The sequence below is a fragment of the Hyperolius riggenbachi genome, chromosome 4 (assembly GCF_040937935.1).
Source record: "Hyperolius riggenbachi isolate aHypRig1 chromosome 4, aHypRig1.pri, whole genome shotgun sequence".
In the NCBI taxonomy this organism is placed as follows: Eukaryota; Metazoa; Chordata; class Amphibia; order Anura; family Hyperoliidae; genus Hyperolius; species Hyperolius riggenbachi.
The window spans coordinates 484,290,789-484,297,164 of NC_090649.1; the positions used below are offsets into that span (position 1 = coordinate 484,290,789).

The following is a 6,376-nucleotide window of genomic DNA, read 5'->3' on the forward strand; positions in this document are numbered from 1 at the left end:
ATATAGAAATTCACCCTGTATGTATTTAGAGAGTTCAGCCTTTCTTATTCCCCCTCATCTGTGTCTAATCACAAGTTGAAATTTGATCTCGCCCCTTCAGCATGCGACTTGATATCATACTGAGCTACCCACCGCATATGACATCATACTGGACTACCCACATGACATCTACACACCATGCAACATCATGCTGGGCTCTCCACCCTATGTGACATCATACTGAGCTCCCCACCCCATGTGACATCATGCTGGGCTCTCCCCCCCATGTGACATCATACTGGGCTCCCCACCCCATGTGACATCATGCTGGGCTCTCCACCCCATGTGACATCATGCTGGGCTCCCCCCCCCATGTGACATCATGCTGGGCTCTCTACCCCATGTGACATCATGCTGGGCTCTCCACCGCACCGCATGTGACATCATGCTGGGCTCTCCACCCCATGTGACATCATACTGGACTACTCACATGACATCTACACACCATGCAACTTCATACTGGGCTCTCCACCCTATGTGACATCATGCTGGGCTCTCTACCCCATGTGACATCATGCTGGGCTCTCCACCCTATGTGACATCATGCTGGTCTCTCTACCCCATGTGACATCATACTGAGCTCTCCACCCCATGTGACATCATGCTGGGCTCTCCACCCCATGTGACATCATACTGAGCTCTCCACCCCATGTGACATCATGTTCGGCTCTCCACCCCATGTGACATCATGCTGGGCTCTCCACCCCATGTGACATCATACTGAGCTCTCCACCCCATGTGACATCATACTGAGCTCTCCACCCCATGTGACATCATGCTGGGCTCTCCACCCCATGTGACATCATACTGAGCTCTCCACCCCATGTGACATCATGTTCGGCTCTCCACCCCATGTGACATCATGCTGGGCTCTCCACCCCATGTGACATCATGCTGAGCTCTCCACCCCATGTGACATCATGCTGAGCTCTCCACCCCATGTGACATCATGCTGGGCTCTCCACCCCATGTGACATCATACTGAGCTCTCCACCCCATGTGACATCATACTCGGCTCTCCACCCCATGTGACATCATACTGAGCTCCCCACCCCATGTGACATCATACTGGGCTCTCCACCCCATGTGACATCATACTGAGCTCTCCACCCCATGTGACATCATACTGAGCTCTCCATCCCATGTGACATCATGCTCGGCTCTCCACCCCATGTGACATCATACTGAGCTCCCCACCCCATGTGACATCATGCTGGGCTCTCCACCCCATGTGACATCATGCTGGGCTCTCCACCCCATGTGACATCATGCTGGGCTCTCCACCCCATGTGACATCATACTCGGCTCTCCACCCCATGTGACATCATGCTGAGCTCTCCACCCCATGTGACATCATACTGAGCTCTCCACCCCATGTGACATCATGCTGGGCTCTCCACCCCATGTGACATCATACTGAGCTCTCCACCCCATGTGACATCATACTGGGCTCTCCACCCCATGTGACATCATACTGGGCTCTCCACCCCATGTGACATCATACTGGGCTCTCCACCCCATGCGACATTATGCTGGGCTCTCCACCCCATTTAACGTCATACTGGCCCCCCTACCCCATGTGACATTATATTGGGCTCCCCATGTGACATCCTTACCCCATGTGACATCATACTGGGCTACCCATCCCATGGTAGGGGGTGGAGCAGGCAATTGCCCCTACAGGCTGCCCTAGCTTGCTGTAGCTCTTTCCACGCTGCTGCAGATACCAAGTTTAAAAAAAACCTATATAATTTTTTTCAACATATGTGCCATAGCACATATTGGATATATTTGGCATGTCACCGCTAAACTGTATTTTCAAAGGAGCGCTATAACGCTAGCGGCCGCCAGAGGTCAGTAATGTGAAGCAAACAGCCCGCCCCGTTGGCAGCCACAGATGACCCGTCACGCGAGACGAGCTGTGTCATTGTCTCGCGCGTGCTGAGCGTTCTAAAAGAAAAAAACAACAGAAACAAAAGAAACAAAATAACGAATGCTGAAACCTCAGCGAAGCTTCCGCACGCGCACTTCCCCCTCAAAGCTTACTGTGACGTCACAAGCACGCCTTGTGGGAAGGCTGGTAAAACGTTCTGCTCAATGAGATGTCAGAGCTCCAGTGGCGCAATCGGTTAGCGCGCGGTACTTATACAGCAGTACAATGCAGAGCAATGCCGAGGTTGTGAGTTCGAGCCTCACCTGGAGCACAAGAATTTTTTCCTGACCGCATATTTTCCCCTATTGTTATTCCTAGCCGCCAGCAGCGTTGTGTTCTCCATACCGGCCTGTCTGATGCCCCAGCTGTATGATCAGCTTGTGTGCTGCTTGCTAAGACAATGAAAGCCATAAGAATGCATGGTGATAGCTGCTGCTGTTTTACTGTACAAAATGTGATTGTTGAATACAGGTGGCGAGACATTTATCAACTTGGCGGCCGATCAACCATCCGATTCAATATGCGCCAAGTGCATGCCTGATCGCCGACATTGCCCCGAGATTTCCCAGCATGCCAGATTTACAATGTCCCCTTGAGATTTCCCAGCATGCCCGTTTGACGATGTCCCCCTGAGATTTCTTAGCATGCCCGATTAACGATATCCCCCTGAGATTTCCCAGCATGCCCGATTAACGATATCCCCCTGAGATTTCCCAGCATGCCCGATTGACGATGTCCTCCTGAAATTTCCCAGCATGCCTGATTGACGATGTCCCTCTGAGATTTCCCAGCATGCCCGATTGACGATGTCCCCCTGAGATTTCCCAGCATGCCCGATTGACGATGTCCCCCTGAGATTTCCCAGCATGCCCGATTAACGATGTCCTCCTGAAATTTCCCAGCATGCCTGACTGACGATGTCCCGCTGAGATTTCCCAGCATGCCCGATTGACGATGTCCCCCTGAGATTTCCCAGCATGCCTAATTAACGATGTCCCCCTGAGATTTCCCAGCATGCTCGATTGACGATGTCCCCCTGAGATTCCCCAGCATGCCCGATTGACGATGTCCCCCTGAGATTTCCCAGCATGCCCGATTGACGATGTCCCCCTGAGATTCCCCAGCATGCCCGATTGACGATGTCCCCTTGAGATTTCCCAGCATGCCCGATTGACGATGTCCCCCTGAGATTTCCCAGCATGCCCGATTGACGATGTCCCCCTGAGATTTCCCAGCATGCCCGATTGACGATGTCCCCCTGAGATTTCCCAGCATGCCCGATTGACGATGTCCCCCTGAGATTCCCCAGCATGCCCGATTGACGATGTCCCCTTGAGATTTCCCAGCATGCCCGATTGACGATGTCCCCCTGAGATTCCCCAGCATGCCCGATTGACGATGTCCCTCTGAGATTCCCCAGCATGCCCGATTGACGATGTCCCCTTGAGATTTCCCAGCATGCCCGATTGACGATGTCCCCCTGAGATTTCCCAGCATGCCCGATTGACGATGTCCCCCTTAGATTTCCCAGCATGCCTAATTAACGATGTCTCCCTGAGATTTCCCAGCATGCCCGATTGACGATGTCCCCCTGAGATTCCTCAGCATGCCCGATTGACGATGTCCCCCTGAGATTCCCCAGCATGCCCGATTGACGATGTCCCCTTGAGATTTCCCAGTATGCCCGATTGATGATGTCCCCCTGAGATTTCCCAGCATGCCCGATGGGCAACATCCCCCCAGAATTTCCCAGCATGCCCTATTGACGACATCCCTCCTGAGATTTCCCAGCATGCCCGATCGCCAAGGTTGCCCCGAGATTTCCCAGCATGCCCGATCGCCGACGTTGCCCCGAGATTTCCCAGCATGCCCGATCGCCGACATTGCCCCGAGATTTCACAGCATGCCCGATCGCTGACGTCGCCCCGAGATTTCCCAGCATGCCCAATCAATACATCCGACTCATTTCAGCCCAGATTAGTCAAATGTATTGATTGGACATGCTGGTAAATCTCGGGGCGATGTGGTCGATCGGGAGAGCAGTGGTAACGGGTGCGATAATCTCAAACGACGAATGTGATGGAAACCCCCGGCCTCTGTCCCCCAAATGTCTTATGTGCCCCTCGGTGCCATATACTTACCATATACTTTACCTGTCACACCGTCCTCTGACTGTCGCATTCGCGTCCCACAAGACTACCAGCGCATAGCATGTGACATCACACACGCCATGTGCTATAACGCCGGCAGCCGTGTGGGATCTGTCTCTTGGTCGAATCTGCCCATCATCGCTAAATGTATGGGCACCTTAACAGTTTTGCATGAATGCAGTAATTTTTTTTTCGTATATCCACCTATAAAGTCTTAATTAACTGAAGGAAAAGAATAGTATCAGCAACACCTGAAACTAGAGGCAAATGAGTAAAGGGAAGAGGAATTGTCCAGAGGCTCCTCCCCCCCCCCTCAAGCTCGCCGTTCCAGTGCTGGGACCTCTTAGCTTATCCAGCAAGGGCTTGTCAAATAGGCTTGTGCGGTCCTGTCCGTGTAAAAGCGCGGCCGCCAAGTGCAGGAACAAGATGGTCTGCGCAGTAGCTTGGAGCCGCTCAAGCACAGCTTTTCACTCTGTGCTATTGAGCAGGCGCCGGCCTCAGTGCGTCTGCTCCCGTTCACCAACAGGAGTGCCACCGCCAAGAAGAAGAGAGCCCCGGCGTCTAGCGACAGGCTCAAAAAGTATTGAAGAAGCCCCTAGAGGGCACACATGTAAAAAATTACCGATATTCTACCAATAGGTAATGGAGAGCAATTGTTACTGATAGTTTACTATGCCTAAACTTAACCCTGTCTCTTAATTGAACCATTCCTCTATCGATATCCAACCCTTACGATCACCCCCCGCCACAATCCCTGATAATCTGTCCTGCCTTTCACGCTAAAAATACCCTCTGGCACCACCTAAAAACGAATGAGGGACAAAAGGCCCCATGATAACTTTTCTTGGGGGTTGTTGTTTCGACATTGTTTAGTTACATTAAACCATGAATGTCAAACTCCGGCCCACGGGCCGAATCCAGCCCTCAAAGCCGTCAGATTTGACCCTCGGGTGATCTCCCCACTTTGCATTATGTTTAAACCACTCTAGACCACCAGAGAAACTATATTGGAGGGTAAGCCCTAGATCACCAGGGAAACCATAAGGGGAGGAGGAAAGCACTAGACACCAGGGAACTGCATAGAGGAGAGAGGACCACTAAACATCAAGGAACTTTTAGAGATGGCCCGAACGGTTTGCCGGCAAACAGTTCCTGGCTAATTTCCGCTGTTAGCGTTCTCACGATCTGCGAACATTTGGAGTGTTCAACCCGCCCTCTATGCATCCCTATTGAGCTAAACTTTGACCCCTTACCTCACAGTCAGCAGACACATGGCAGCCAATCAGCTAGCACCCCCTCCTGGGCCCCCACGCCCCTATTAAAAGAAGTTGCGGTGGCCATATTGGATTCATTCTCTGCTGGCTGCTGTTAGTGAGAGCAGGGTCAGACTTGCTGCACATAGGTAGGGAAAGCATTAGCTAGGCCTGTGTTATTGTTCCTCACTGACTACTTACTGAAAGCACCCCAAATAGCCCTTTTGAGGGCTAGCACATCGGTCTCCTGTTTTTTATTTTGTGTGTGACACTCCACAGCCCACTGACACCCAGAGCTGTGCACACTACTGCTATTGTGGCCACATTAAGTTACAGGCACAGTACCACTCCAGTGCATTATTTGTAGGAATGCACTGTGATTTCTGCCCTTCAGGGATTAACCTCTTGACGACCAGCTAACGCCGATTGGTGTAAACTGGTCGTCTGCGGGTTACCATGACAACGGCCGCTCGATCGAGTGGCCTTTCCATGTCAGTTCACGGAGGGTGTCTCCGTGAACAGCCGGAGAGCCACCGATCGCAGCTCTCCGGCAACATGTAAACAGGCGGGGAAGAAATCCCCGCTGTTTACATCATACGGCGCTGCTGCGCAGCAGCGCCGTAAGGCAGATCGGCGATCCCCGGCCTCTGATTGGCCGGGGATCGCCGGCATATGATAGGCTGAAGCCTTTCCTTCAATGCGCAGGACGGAACTCCGTCCTGCGCATTACGGAGAGAGGGAGGGAGGGAGGTAAGGAGGAAGAGGGCGGAAATGGCTGCGGAGGGGGGCTTTGAGAAGCCCCCCCCCCCCCCCCCCCGCAAAACGCAGATGGCCGGCGGCGATCAGACCCCCCCAGCAGGACATCCCCCTAGTGGGGAAAAAAGGGGGGTAGTCTGATCGCCCTGCTGCACTCCTGATCGGTGCTGCGGGCTGTAGAGCCCCCGCAGCACCGATCAGTGAAAAATCCATTGGTCGGCAAGTGGTTAAAACCCGACTCTGCG

At 52.9% G+C, this 6,376-nt stretch overlaps 1 non-coding gene across 1 annotated transcript; it reads left to right on the forward strand.

Annotated features, from left to right (window-relative positions):
• The first annotated feature begins 2,149 nt into the window (after positions 1–2,149).
• Positions 2,150–2,243, forward strand: TRNAI-UAU (transfer RNA isoleucine (anticodon UAU)). Its single transcript has 2 exons — positions 2,150–2,187; positions 2,208–2,243. It is a non-coding gene; the product is annotated as a tRNA-Ile (tRNA).
• The last annotated feature ends 4,133 nt before the right edge of the window (positions 2,244–6,376 follow it).